Here is a 14274-nt window from a genome sequence, read left to right on the forward strand (position 1 = left end):
GCTCTGGGACACTTGGCGCCCAAGCTGTGTCCCCACAGAAGACCCTCTGCCTCCTGCCAACATTCCCAAGCTGGGCAGCAGGCATGGTGGGCACAGTGAGGGGCAGGCTGGGTCTGGGGGAAGTGCTAATTGGCGTTGTCCCTGGCCAAAGCCACACTCCTGCCTCAGACTGAGAGCCTGCAGAGGCGGGTCAGGATTCACACTTCAGTTCATCAAAACATAGACAAGTTTGCACCTTTTAATCACTTGAGAAAAAATTCTCCAGAGCACTGATGTGTGGGCCCCATCTCCCCGCTACCCCCCCTGCTCCCGCCAAGTTCCCAGCCTGCTGCCCGCAGAGGCTGCCTGCCTCTCATCAGCCTTGTCCCAGAAGTGCTACCCCCGAGACAGGCCCTCAGTCCTGCCCACACCAGGGGATCCTGGGCTGCCCGGCAACCCCGGGGAGGCCGGAGAGCATCGCAGAGACCATACAGGTGTCCCTAGGGACTCTGAAACTTGTGGCCCACTTTGAGCCTCCGCTTCCTCCTCTGAGGAGTGGGGCTCATGGCTCTGGTGCAGTGTTGTCCCAAGGACCATCTGGCATGGCTGGTGAGGAGGGACACTCCAGGGGCCTCTGGTCACTGGCCTTTTGCTGGCAACTCCGTCAGCATGGTCATGCTGGAAAGGGGAGCATTCTGTCCAGCCATCCTCCTCAGAGCTGGGTGACACCTCCCCACCCCACCCCAACGGGTCTGGATCCTTGAGCACTCCAGACTCCTTGCCCACCTCCGGCCCCATTCCCAGCTGCACTCCTGTAGTGGTGGGAGCACACACACACACACACACACACACACTCTTTCTCTCTCTCTCTCTCAGGCCTCCAGCTACACTGGGACCCCTGCCCAGCGCCCAGGAGAGACTGCCCCTCCCTTCATCTCTCTCTCCAGCAGCTGGCAAGGACAGCCCCTCCCTGTGTTCATCTCCTGTGAGGTGTCTGGCACAAAGCAGGTGGGGCGGGTAGGGGGGCGGGGGGGAGGTGGTCTCTCTGTATGAACGCCTGAAAACCCACCCTGACTGGCTACGGGCCCCTGAGTCTTCATGGCACCTAGTTCAAGCGCTCATCTGCTGAATTAAACCCTTCGTCTTGTCTCAAGCACGCCGGGGGTCCTCTGGCTACATGACAGATGCCCAGTATGGGGGTTTTGGCGCCCACCAAACAGGGCCTGGACCCCTCCCAGAGGGACTTCTCCCAACCTGGTGCCCATCCCTGACAAGGCAGACATGAGGTCAGACCATACCCCCTCACACCCTGAGAACCCGCTGGGCCATGCTGAGGCAGGTAAGGCTGCCCAGTGCCACCGCTGCCCTCCCAGGGGTCAAGGGGATGTGGTCAGCCAGGAGACCTGCAGAGCACCTTTGTCAGGAGACACGGAAACAGAGAGATCATCTCCTCTGAGGTCAGACACAAGCTAACTTCTGGCCAGATGAGGAACCAACAGAGAGTAAGACTTCCCCAAAGCTAGCGTGCTCCACCTCTGGCCTTCCTGGGCCACGGTGCTCAGGTCATGCCACACTGACTCTCTACACTAAGTAAGAAGTCCTGCTGCGGGGCGGAGAAGGCTCCAGAAGATGGTTCTGGTGCTGGAAGCTAGCCTGCCTCCCTAGCCAGACAGGGCCTGGCTCCTGCTCCCAGCCCCAGGCTGGCCTCCTTAGGAACGGAGTCTCCTGGGGACACCTCTCCCACACGCACATCCTGTGGGGACAGACACCCCAATTGCTGAAGCCAAGGCAGGGGGTCATTAAGGCTGGGATGCTTTCCTTCCTGTAGTCTCCTCTTGTTACAGAAGACCAAGTCAAGGGGCCAGGACAAGGGCCTGGAATGTCCACCCAGCACCGATGCGTCAGCTCCAGGCCTACTCGGTCCCCAGCTGCTCAAGGGTAAACACTGCCCTGCTCTCCCTCGTGATGAAGTAGAGGCTAAGCCAGACTCATTGTGGCCACCCAGCTGGTGCTGCCCGTGGCACCCACACCACACAGCCTGGCACTTCCTGCCCAGACTAGCCCTAAGGGGACAGAGGACTAGGAGCCCCAGAGCCTCCTCTCAGGAAGGACAGTGGGTCCCACCGAGCAGAAAATGTACCAGCCTAGAGAGCAACTGGAAGAGAGCTGGGGCTCTAGGCGGTATCGGGGCTCTGGGCAGGCTGCAGGACACGGGCTGGGACAGATGTGGGGTGCAGGTCCTTGTGGGACCTGTCCTTGAGGGCTCCGAGTCTGCTTGTTTTCAACTCACGTCCAAGGCCCAGGGGAGCTCAGCCAGGAGACACTCAGCCACAAGCTCCCACCCTCAGCCCTGCTCACCACTGCTAGTTCCCACAGGGGAAGGGGTCTGGAGCTCACCTCAGAACGAGGTCTGGTAAAAAGAAGAGCCCGAGGCCTCAGAGTCTCCACGGGGAACGGGGCTGTCCCGAGAGCTGCCGGGCTAAGAAGTGCAAGCAGGGCTGAGGCCAGGCACTCCGTGCTAGGGCTGTGTGGACAGACAGGTCCACACTCCAGCAGAGGTTCCAATGAAGGCAGTTAGGTATTCCGGGAATAGTATCTCCATTAGAAAGAGGGTCTCCTACAGAGCCATGAAGGAACCCCACTGGAGAGCTAAGAAAACACAGCAGGAAGATCCAGAGGATTGCCATTGTTGTCCATCACTGGGCTGGGCTGGGCTGGGTGGCAGTCACAGGGTCTGGTCCCTCCTCTACATAGCATTACCCCAGCACCCAAGTTCTTCTGGTACTGGGGCAGAGGGAAACAGTCAGGGTACCCCTGCCAGTAAACACTGCACCCTTCACCCCAGGGTCCAAGCTGGACTCACCCTCCATCCGGGGCTTCCAAATGTTAGGGAGGCAGCCACTTGTGACTCACGTTCCTGTGACAAGCATTCCACCCAGACACAGTGACACATCAGCCCGCGAGTCCCAGAAGCAATCTTCCACATGAAGGAGCCAAGCAAGGAAATCACATGGAGGGTGTCACGGACAGGAAGCAACTTGTGCAAAGGGCCTGGGGTTGAGGTAGGAGGAGGCATGCACCTTCACACAGAAGGAACAAAAGCAGGCTCATTGCAGAGTTGTTTATCAGGGCCACCCGCTCAGCTGGGTGTGGATGAGATCTCAGATGTGCCCCCAGGGAGACCATCCAGGCCAGGGTCCTATTCAGACCTAGGCTCCAGTCCTGGCTTCATTTATCTGCACTGGGGACTTGGTACAAGTCACTTCACACCTTAAGACTCACTTCCTCATTCCCCAAATGGACTGGATGCTAATGGCGCCCTGAGGACCAAAGAAGACCGCTCACAGGGACCCTAACATAGGCACTAGGCCCAGCACTGGGTCTCAGCTTAGCCCAGATCTCAGCACCAGGGCAAGATGACAAGGGAACACTGGGGATACAGAGGCTGTGAAGCTTATGCTAGGGTTGGAAGGGAGGAGAGGAGGTGGCCAGAGAGATCTAGCCCCACTGTTCCTCACAGGAGCCAGAGGTCAGCCATGATGCGCACACCCTACAGACTCCTGCTGTGTGCCCGGCCCAGGCCAAGGCAGCTGCACCAGCCCTCCACAATGGCAGCCACTTGCCAAGGCATCTAGGGCTAGGCCACCAGGGACACAGCTGAGACCCTGCAGCGGTCAGCGGCCTCGGCTTCTCTGCCATCTGTCCTACTACCCATCTTTTAGTATCTTTCCTGCCACACAGGAGGAAACCATGGCACTCCTCAGCCCTTTACTCTTCAACGGGGCAGGGTTCCTGGGTCAGGGCAAAGAACACCAGAGCCTAGGGAGGCAGGTGGTGTAGCCCCCAATCTGGATCCTCTGACTGGGGATCTGACCACTGTGGGTCCCTGGAGCCCTCCTTCACCAGGAACCCCAGTTCACCATCTGTCCAATGGGGTTCTGGCCTCTCGCTCCCCCTGCCCCAGGCCAGAACCCAGGCCAGAACCCAGCCCCGGGGTCCACAGGAAAGTCCCTTCCCTTCTCCTGCTCTTTGCAGCCTTTCCCAGTGAGATCTTCTGTTTTAATCCACTTGCTGTTACCCTTTTATCCTGAATGCTAATGTTTTTAAGCTGTTTTCAGATCACTTTTGTCTTTGACACTATTGATTAGTTTTGACTGAGTTCTTTATCTTACTGCACTTTCTTCTGCTTTTGGTCACATTTTACTCAGTGGCCTCAGGAGGTGTCCCACCTGGGCGGGGTCTTGCCCACTCACTAGCTACCTCCTCGGGTTGCCCACAGAGAAGGGGGCACTGTGGTGACAGGCAAGCCCCCCCCCCACCAGCCCAGGCTGTCCTGGACAGGGCCGGGGGCTGGGGGTGCGGAGACAGGCTGCAGCCACTCCCAGGCCTGGGCTCCTGAACAGAGACAGGGAGAGAGGGAGACAGGGAGACAGGGACAGACCCAGAAGGGAGGGAGCTGGAGAGAGGGCACAGGAAGAGGAAAGAGAGAGGGGCAAAAGAGGGAAGGAGGATCAGGCCAGCCCCATCCCTACCTCCCTACCCCCCAGCAGAGGAACTGAGAGCAGCATGTTCCTCCTCTGCCTTGGGAACCCCGGGTCCCGGGCGCTGGATAAGATGACTCACGGCTGCTGGCTCCTGTCCGCCCCTCAGCGCAGGCCCACAAGGGAACGGGACTGTTCCCAGGCGCCCTCACACTGCCCCATTGTTCAGAGGCCCAGGGAGGAAAAAGTTCTGGCGAGGGCCCCAGGTTGGCGGGAAAAGGGGTCCGTCCCCACTCTCCCCTGACCAGTGCGATCTAGGCCTCCATCGGGGGGATCTCCACCCAGCCATCCTGCTGTCCTCCACACTGTCCCCTTTCCAAGGCCAGTTGTCCTGTGAGATCCTGTACCCCAGGCACACCCTCCCATTCCCCCTTCTGGCTCTGAGTCCGTGTCCCAGCCACAGCAGAGGGCAGGTTCTCAAAGGTGACTATAGTCAGGGTCAAGTTCAAGGTCCTTACCCAGCTGGTGCTCCACCACACTGCACACCTCAGCCTTCCCTTACTTCCTCTATCATCTCTACCTGACAAACTCCTGCCTGGTCTTCAGTCCCAGCTCAGATCACCCCAAGGCACTCCCTGATGCCCCACAGTCAGGCTGGGGGTTCTCAGAGCCAGCAGGTCTAGAAAAGAGGGTCTCAGGTGGGAGCTCACCCCGCTGCTGCCCAGGGCCAGGTCCTTCCTGAGGCATGGAAGGCTCCAGCCAGGCACCCAGACCCGTATGAGCCCAGAGCCAGAGCTCTCCCAGGCTGCCTGCCTCCTCCACATCCTACCTCCTGTCCAAGAGCCTTGGAAAGCTTCACCAGATCCCCACAGGCCAAGTGCGTGCCTCGCCCTGCCCCTCGCGGTGGACAGAGCGGACACTCTGCTTTAGCACTCAGGCACGGAGGCTTCCACTCGTCAGCAGAGCAGGAACCAGGCTGTCGCGTGCCAGCACCCAAGGCCTCCTCCTGGCAGAAAAGCTGCCACGAGGCTGGGGCAGCCTGCCCTGAGGGGGAAGGGGGTACAGCAGGGGGGCCGAGTGCTACAGGAACACCCTCCCTTTCCCTAGGGAGACAGCCATGGGCTCACACCACTGTGGGCCAGAAAGGCCAGCAAAGAAGACTGGGGTGGGGGTGGGGTGTGGTCAGTACCCCAGGCCCCAGGGCTACCCCAGGCTTCACCCGCAGCCCTAGGGGTCCCTCAGCCTCACCCGCAGCCCCAGGGGTCCCTCAGCAGGGGGTCAGCGGACCCCTATCCCCACCACACACCTAGCCCTCCTGCAGGTCTAATCCCCCCGACACACACGCTTCCTCATAGCCATGGCTGCAGGGAGCTGGGGGTCTGTGGGAGGGTCTCCAGACTCCAGTGAGCTTTGAAAATAGAAACCAAGCCCTGGGACGCCTGGGTGGCTCAGTGGGTTAAGCAGCTGCCTTTAGCTCAGGTCATGATCCCAGCATTCTGGGATCGAGTCCCACATTGGGCTACTTGCTCGGCAAGGAGCCTGCTTCTCCCTCTGCCTCTGCCTGCCTCTCTGTCTGCCATTGCTAGCTCTCTCGCTCTCTCTGACAAATAAATAAATAAAATCTTAAAAAAAAAAAGAAACCAAGCTTTGCTCTCAACCCTCCCAAGCCTCGGGGCCTGACCTCTGCATTCCCTCTGCCTTCTCCAGGCCTCTCCTTTAGAGCTTGCACACCAATACTGTGATACTGTGTGGGACCCTTGGCCTGGCCCCTCCTGTCCCCTTCCTGCTCTCCCACCTCATGGATGCCCCCCATGGCACCTCCCATGCCAATCGTGGGTGTTGCCCACTAGCAGGGCCAGGACCAGGGGTCCAGGCACTCCGGAGGGCTCCATGCAGGTCTCTGAGGGGTGCACGGCTCAACTCGGAGGCCACGGCTTGGGCTTCCCAAGACCCAGCCCCCAAAGAGTGGCCCCACAGTGCCCAGCTGTGGGGAAGCTCAGCAAGGGAGGGGCATCTCTTTCTCAACCCTCTTCCTTCTCTAGCAGCTTCCTGCCCGCGGTGGGCACAGCTCCCAATGACCACAACTTTGTACCCTCTGGTCATAGTCTCAGGAAAATGGGAAGACTGGTCTCAGAGAGTCCCTGCCCCGGGAGGCAAAGCTTCTGAGACCAGGTTCCCAGGACCCCTGACTGGGTCAGGTCTCAGAGATGGCAGACTCCATTCCTCACTCCATTGTGGACCCCTGGAGCTGAGGCCCCAGTGGGCAGCACCGGGGGCCTGCTCCCAGCCTGGGACTCCCTGTGCCCCATCACCAGACCAGAGACAGACCCCTGCCAGAAGGACCCCCCTTAGCTCGGTGTGGCAAGGAGCCGGCACTGGGGACCCCAGCCCTGGCCCACACCAGGCAGCAGTGTTGCTGTAAGGCCTCCCAGAGGAGCATTTCCTCCCTGAGCAGGACTTGGGAGAAGACAGGAGGCAAAGGGGAAGAGGGCTGTGTGGACCCCCGACACAGATAAGGTCCTGGGATAGGGTTTCGGGCAGGGTGCCGACAGCTGTAGCCTGTGCCTCTGGGCCTAGCATTGTCAGCTCTGAGAAGAGCTGGGCACCTCAGCAGGAGGCCTTGGTGGTCTGACACCGCCGGTGGGGGCCCTGAAGCCCCCCCCAGCCAGGTCACTACCAAGCGTCCTGCCCAGGACCAAGCGGCCACCCTGCATTCCTGGAGGATTTAGGCCTGACCGTGATGGCAGCAGGAAGCTATGTCCCATCCTAGGCGGAGGGGTAGGAGACGCAGCCCCTCTGTCCACCTAGCTGACCGCTGACCGGCGTGCCAGAGCCTGGCTTCCAGAGCTGTGTCTGCCCAGCCATCCGGAAACCCAGGGAGTCAGCACCAACTGCTCATCCTTTTCTGGCCCCAACTAGAAGGAGAGGAAGGAGCTGGGTGAGGGAGGGACGTTCTTCAGGAGGCAAGGTAGGCACTGAGTTTCCTGCCACACCTCCCTCCCGCTCTGACACATGGCTGTCCTCCTCACACCTGTCTGCTCTGGGCTTCCGGGTCCTTCCTCACCGCCCTCCTATGGACAGCCATCCAACCCTGTCGGGCCCCATCTTGGGGACTGGCTCCCTGGGCCCAAAGACCAGGTTCCCACAATGGCCTACAGGTCTGGGGAGCCCAGGCTGGCTCCAATCTTGGCCCTAACATATGCCTCTAGGAAGGCAAGCCACATTTCCAGTGGAGCCCCAAGGACACTCCACCCCAGTCTCCCATCTGTCCTATGCTGGAGCTACTAGGAGCATCGGGACCCCACAGCGGGGGCAGACTGGCTAGCTGGGCTGCGGGATTATAACGGGAACCTTTCAGCAAGGCTGTGGCACAACAAACATGATTATCTGATCGGTGACTCCGCCATGCTGAATGGCCGAGGACTTCCAAGATGATGGAGTGCATTTGTCTCAGACACTGAGCAGACAGTTAAATGTGGGCAGGTCTTAACAAGCCAAGTTCAAAGAGGGCCCAGCCCTGCCGGGTGCCACCTGCCTGTGGTGTTTCAGGCCTTTGGGAGTTTCTGGATATTCCGAAGTAGGACTTCCCACTGGGAGGGCCCACGTGCACCCTCACCCTCCTCTGGGCCAGGTCTATGTGAGCCCTGGCATTCAGACGTGGCCCTGTCCTTCGAGAGTTCACAGCTGCATGGTGGGGGCAGAGAGGTAATAGACCGCGTGGCGGGGGGTGGGGGAAGGGCAGGGTGGGCCAAGGGATGAGCGGGCCAAGGGATGAGCGGGCCAAGGGCTGAGCTGCTCCCTGTGGCGTCTGTCTGCCTGTGAGTCTTGCCCTCCAACCTGTGGGTCTGTATACTCCAGAGGCCCACGCTGAGCCCCGGCCTGGTACCCAGAGCACCTGGCAGAGGGCTGGGAGGCAGTCCGTTCTGAAAGGCATCCAGCTCTGCTCCAAAGGCAGGAGCTGGCAAAGGGTGGCCAAGGCCCAGGCCCCTGGTCAGAGCCCCAAGTGGTGTGTGGGGCCAAAGCAAGGCCTCATCCTGGCATTTGGGGCCCCAAGGTCACCCTCTGACCTTTCCCTGCTTTGCTGGGAACAGCTAACCGTGAGGGCTAGGGGCTTAACTTGCTCTTCCCAGATCTCAGGGCAGTGGGTGGGGCCCCAAGGGCAGTGTGAGGTGTGAGGACACATGGCCCTCTGAGCCTACCAGCAGGGATGCTGGATTCCAACATCGTTTCAGCCAAGGCCGAAGGAAGGATATCCTCAAAATGGAGCTGCAGGATCCAACTGGCACAGGGTCTGCTGGGCCTGGGGGCACAGCCTCCATGGGGCCCCATAGGGAGGGCTCCTGGCCAGCATCTCCTGTGCTTTTCCCAAGGATGCCAGCCATTAGCACTGGTTTCACAAGGAGGGAACTAAAGCCTAAAGATAATCAGAGGCCGCTTCTGTGCAGGAAAGGAGGCTCCCCTCTGCTTCCTGATCTCTGCCAGCTCTGAGAAGCACCCTCCTCCTCCCAGAAGCCTGCCGGGCAGCTCAGCCCCCAACCCAGGGGAGCTCACACCATCAACGCACACACACCTCTGCCCGGGGCTGTCAGGCATCAGTTCTACCGACCCTGGGGCGGGACCTCACTCCCTCTGCAGGCTCCAGCAGGCAGGCACCCACACCCCACCCAGTGGCCTGGAACAGGCCTGCTTGGCAGCAGGCCATCTCCACCCTGGGCTCGGTAAGCGCACAATAAACATCTGATTCACAAGGAAACAGAGGGCACTTCTCAGAATTGGAGTGTGGCTGCAGGGGACAGGGGTGCGGATACCACAAGGGTGCCATGCCAGCTCCCCAGGCCCCACTGACCACCCCAGGACACTGCCCCCGGCAACCAAGCAAGCTTGTATCGTTCTAGGAGACCAGCCAGCAAAGAGTGCTGGAACCGAGCAGGCCCAGCCCATGTGGGCCAAGGGTCAGTCTGCACTGGACCCTGAACCAGGGGTAAAGGAAACACCAGTCCCGCCAGCAGGTTCCAGAATGGGCTGACCATTCAGGTGGCCTCAGGGCAGGAACCTCAGAATCTCTGGTGCCTGGGGAGACGGAAGGAGGAGACCTTTGTCACCTCAAGCACCGTGAGGGCCCTCCCCAAGGAGAGCCAGTCGGGCCTGGCCTTGCACTTGTATGGCTCCTAGAGTTCAGGGGCAGCTGGTGGAGCCTGGCACCCAAGGCCAAAGCCTTCAGTGTGACCCCGAGCCAGTGGCTTCCACCACCTGAGGATCAGGAAGGAAAGATGATTCCTGAAGGAGGCTGAGAAGCAAGTCCATCCGTCTGTCTGGCAACCCCCTGTCTGTCCTCCCACACATGGGCCTGCAGGGGGTGCGGAGGAGGAGTTGGGGCAGCAAAGCCAGGCATGCCCTCCCGAGGTTACATAGAGTCCAGAATGTTTTCCCCACCACCCCTGGGACGTAGGGGGCCTACAGCCAGTGAATGCCTGGGCAGGGCCATTGAGATACCGGTAAGGCCTTCTGGACAGAGGCCACCAACCCTGGGGGAGGACTTGGGCATTCTGAGAGCCCCTCCCCCTGCCTCGCTGGCCCCTCTGCCCTTTCACCCACTGCCCGCATTGCCCCACCCATGTCCTCACCTTACCCGACGCACACCAGGCCACTCTGGTTAAACTGGTCTGCCACCCTCCTCACTGCTGGCCTCTGGTGCAGTCTGTCCCTGCCTCCATGGCGGTCACCGTGGCTAAGAAAGCAGCCTTCCTCCTGACTGCAAACCCTGTTTTGCCAGGACACCCGCAGCCCACCTCCCCCAGCCAGGCTGCCCAGCCAGGCTGCCCAGGCAGGCCCCACTACCTGGGGTTATTTAAGGACCACCTGTGCCTGGAACTGACTTAGGTCCCCAAGCCTGGACATCTCACCACAGAGTTTTAAGAACAGAAGCCAGGAGTACCCAAGCAGTTCCCAACCCTGACCACTCCGGACAGACTCAGGCCTTTGCCACAAGACCCTAGCGGGCGGGGACTAGGAGCTGGCCCTTTGATGCAGGACTCTGTGCCAGCACCCCCCCAACTCCCGAGCGGAGGTGGCCCAGCTGTCACCAGGCCTTTGGATATTCATCACCCCCCCCAAAGGGTGGAGGCTCACTACCACAGGTTACAGATAAGGAAACCAAGACTTAGCAGTGAGAGATGTCCTAGCCAAGATCATACAGCTGGGTGAGTGGGGGCGGCCAACTTCAAACGCAGGACCTAGCCCCTCTGTGACCAAGCTGGGCCACAGCACCTCTCTGTTTCCTCAGTCCCCCACTCTGTAGGGCCGCATGCCTGCCTGCATCCATATCAGCGGACACATAGCAAGGCCCAACTCAGCACCTTGCTTCCCTCTGTCCATGTGAGCAAGAAGAGCCAAAGCAGGTTTGCATCCCCACTCACCTTCTGTCTGTCCCAGGCCAGCCTCCTTGGTGGGCTCTTCCGTGACTCTGCAGGCCTGAGGGGCTCGCTGAAACGGCCAGGACCCCATCATCACTCCTCTTCCCAGAGAGCTGACAGGGACTGGCCTAGACCATCTCTCCACCCTTCCTCCTGCTCCCTCTGCCCTGGGTGTACTCCAGTATGGGACCCAGAGCCAGGGAAGTGGGAGTAGGGAAGGGGAATTCGGCAGTCTTTACACCCCCAGGGCCACCATCCTGGCCCCCTGGCCCATCCGGCGAGGAGCCCCGGCTCCCAGGGGCCCCCTGCGTGGGTGTCCTGGGTAGAGGACACAGTGGCAAGGGATTCCAGGAGGAGATGGATCCCAGCCCCCCTCCTCTGCTTTTGGAGACCCTGGTCCAGAGAGGACAGGGGACTGATCCAGGGTCACACAGAGTCAGTGCTGAGCTGGACACGAACCAGGAATCCTGCTCCCACTCCAGGATTTGCCATGTCCCCTTGGACCTCTGACCATTGAGAAAATGTTCTCCCCATTTCATCATCATCGCCATCACTGCAAGGAACATCCCCAGAGCCCCCTCTGTGCCAGGGACTGGCTACACGCTTCCTGAGCAAGGTCACGTGTGTGTCACGCCCTCGGGCACCCGAACTGTCCCACAGAGAGCCCAGGCCAGGGCCAGGGCCACTTCAGAGACATTTTCCTCAGTGTGGCCATCTGGCCACAGGCACAGACATCACCAGCCTCAGCAGATGAACAAATGAAGGCAGAGAGGAGGTGAGGCACTCGTGGTCAGAGGGTGGCAGAGAGGGCAAGCTCCAGGCTGACACATGGCAGCAGGACTCTGTCCCTCAGCACTCTCAGAGGAAACACACTGTCAGTACCACTCACCAGGGGAAGCAAGGCCCATGGCGGCAGGAAAGAGCTGGGCTGCTGGGAGGGACCCAGCCCACATGCCAGAGGCTGTCCCCAATCCCAAACTCTCCCATCCACTCTGCCCTCCCCTCTGACTCTCTGACACTCACTGCTCCCCCAAATAACACTCGCAGACTCCCCCAGGGCCGCGGGGCTATCAGTCACTCACACTTCAGTGTGAATCAGCTCCTACAGGCAGGTAGCTGTCCTCCTACCTTTGTTGAGCGCTGAAGGAAGGAAAGTTTGGATTACCAGGAGGAGGTGGGAGGAACCTCCCCACTCTGAGCCCTCAGAGACCCCGTCCTGTGGGTCGCACGGAGGTGGGAGGCTTTCAGCCCGCGAGCCCCAGGGGCCTCGGGAAGCGGGGGTGGAGGGTGGGGGCCGAAAGACAAGAAGGACGCGGGACAGACCCGACGCAACCGCCCTCCACCCCTAGGCCTGTGGGGTACACCGAGCGCTGCCCCGAACCCACACACTTCCCCGGGCAGCGGTACCGAGGACGCTGACCCCGGGGACTCCAGCCAGTCCGGAAGACGCCATCGCACCCCGCCCGGGCCTTACCCGCGAGGCTCTGCTCCTGGCCCGCGAGCCCTCCGTCTCCGCGGCGGCTCCCGGCTCCGCCGCCAGGCGCTCCCGCCCGCGGGGCCGGCAGCCAGGCTGCTCCGGCCGCCCGAGTCCGCCCCGTCGGCCTGGCTCCGCCCCGCCCCGCCCCGCCCCGCCAACCTGGCCCTGCCTCCCCAGGCTCCGGGCCAAGCTCCCATCTGCTGCTCTGCCGCCGGAGGTCGCGACGGGGCGGGGCTTGGGACCTTGCGGTGCGAGGACCCCCCCTTCTTTCCCCATCCCGCTCCCGGGGTGGAGAAGATAGGCGGTCACTTCGGGCGTGGGCACACCGTCCGTGCAGAGCACACAGTAGGTGCTCAGTAAATGCAGGCGAGTGAAGCGAGTGAACGAATGAGTAGCGTTTCTGATCTTGGGCCCGACCCTCTGGCTATACCGGTGGCCCTACTGCAGCTGGCGCTGCCCTCCCCCAGCACCGAGATCTTGATCCGGCAGGAAGGAGGTGGCGCTTCCCTTCCCTTGATCCCACCCCTGACTCATGTGTCTGATTCTGATCGCGAGGTGCGAGACAGGGGCACAGATTGAACCTTTCCTGGCAGAGGAGGGCTTGCTGGGAACTGAACCCCAGGAACCTCGCCCTTCAGCTGCTTCCAGACTGAGACACAGTCCTCTGAGCAGGTCTGGAGTCCCATGGCCCAGGGGTCTGGCTGCAACACTCTGAGGCCCAGGAAACAGGGTCCTTTCACTTTGCCTCCCGGGAAGCTCCCAACCAACAAGGCCCTTCCCCATACCTGAAGAAGGAGGGGGGTATTACAGTCCAGTTTTAGACCCAGATGATCCTGTTTAAGGGGCAGGGCTTAGTGGGGGAAGGGGTCTTGGCAGGTGTCATAGGGGAAGGGCCTTTCAGAGAGGAAATAGCTCCCCTACCCCACCCCGGGAACCATAAGGGCCTAGTAGGTAAGGTGAGCTGTGGAGAGAGAGTGGAGATGCTCTAGGGAGAAGGAGCAAGGCCTGCAAGCTTGTAGGTGAGTGGAGGCTTCTGGGGAAGGGGCCCACGGCTTAGGGTGTGAGGAGCTGGAGCCAATGTTCATCCCTGTGAGGAATGGGGGCTGGATCCTGGCCCCAGAGCCTAGGAAGCTGTGAGCAGAGGAAGGACAGGATCTACCTGGGGGCCGGAAGAACCTGGTGGAAATGATGCGGGAACTGAAGGCTGGCTGAGGACAATGCAGAAGCTGACCCCTGCGACCTTCCCCCACCCCCATTCCTGGGTGGGACTTGTGTGACAGTCTTCCAGCGATCTCCTGTCTATTTTAATGTTAATTCCTTGCTAGAGGGGGAAACAACCTTAACTCAAGGAGGGCAAAGCCTTGGGTATCTTGTAAGTATCTTATAGGTCAGTCTGCTTTAGCCAATGGAAGTTCTCTTGAAACTTCCCTTTTCCTTACTTCCCCCAACTCCTTCAGTGCTCCTCAAGACACGGGGACAGCAGCTCTTTCTGCCCATCAATCCTGTCTTGTGCTTTAATAAAACCACCATTTTGCACCAAAGACGTCTCAAGAATTCTCTCTTGGTCGTGGGCTCCAGATCTCACCCCACCAAACCTCACCTATGTTCCAAAACCATATCAGGGAGAGCAGAAGGCCAGCCCCACAGAGGCTGGGCCTTACCCAGATGGGAGGCTAAGGTCTGCCCCTCTATTTTGGGCTGGGCATGAGAGGCCAGAGTCCAGCAGGTGGAAATGGCTGGACTGGCTGCTCTGAACGAGGCAGGGATGGGGACATCCAGGGCCTGGGTTTAGGTCATGCTGAGGCTGAGGTCCCTGAGGCCTTACGGAGACATAGCCAGGCAAAGGGGGTGCCCAGCTCTAGCTGGACAGAGCTCAAGCAGATCACTGTCCTCCTGTCCCAGACAAAGCTGCCTGACAACGGGT

At 60.5% G+C, this 14274-nt stretch overlaps 1 protein-coding gene across 3 annotated transcripts in view; it reads right to left on the reverse strand.

Annotated features, from left to right (window-relative positions):
- Window positions 1-12466, reverse strand: part of SH3BP2 (SH3 domain binding protein 2) — a 35171-nt gene extending 22705 nt beyond the window's left edge. The window contains exons 1-2 of one of the 3 annotated variants that reach the window (XM_059166613.1): window positions 12348-12452; window positions 10877-10943 (exon numbers count right to left, since the gene is read on the reverse strand). The gene's annotated coding sequence lies outside the window, so the exon portion shown is untranslated. Of the gene's footprint in view, window positions 1-2376; window positions 2577-10876; window positions 10944-12347 lie in introns of those variants that run through there. The other 2 variants (XM_059166605.1, XM_059166619.1) reach the window with 2 other exon arrangements.
- Window positions 12467-14274: the final 1808 nt, after the last annotated feature.

This window comes from Mustela lutreola, chromosome 1, assembly GCF_030435805.1.
Source record: "Mustela lutreola isolate mMusLut2 chromosome 1, mMusLut2.pri, whole genome shotgun sequence".
NCBI classification, from domain to species: Eukaryota; Metazoa; Chordata; class Mammalia; order Carnivora; family Mustelidae; genus Mustela; species Mustela lutreola.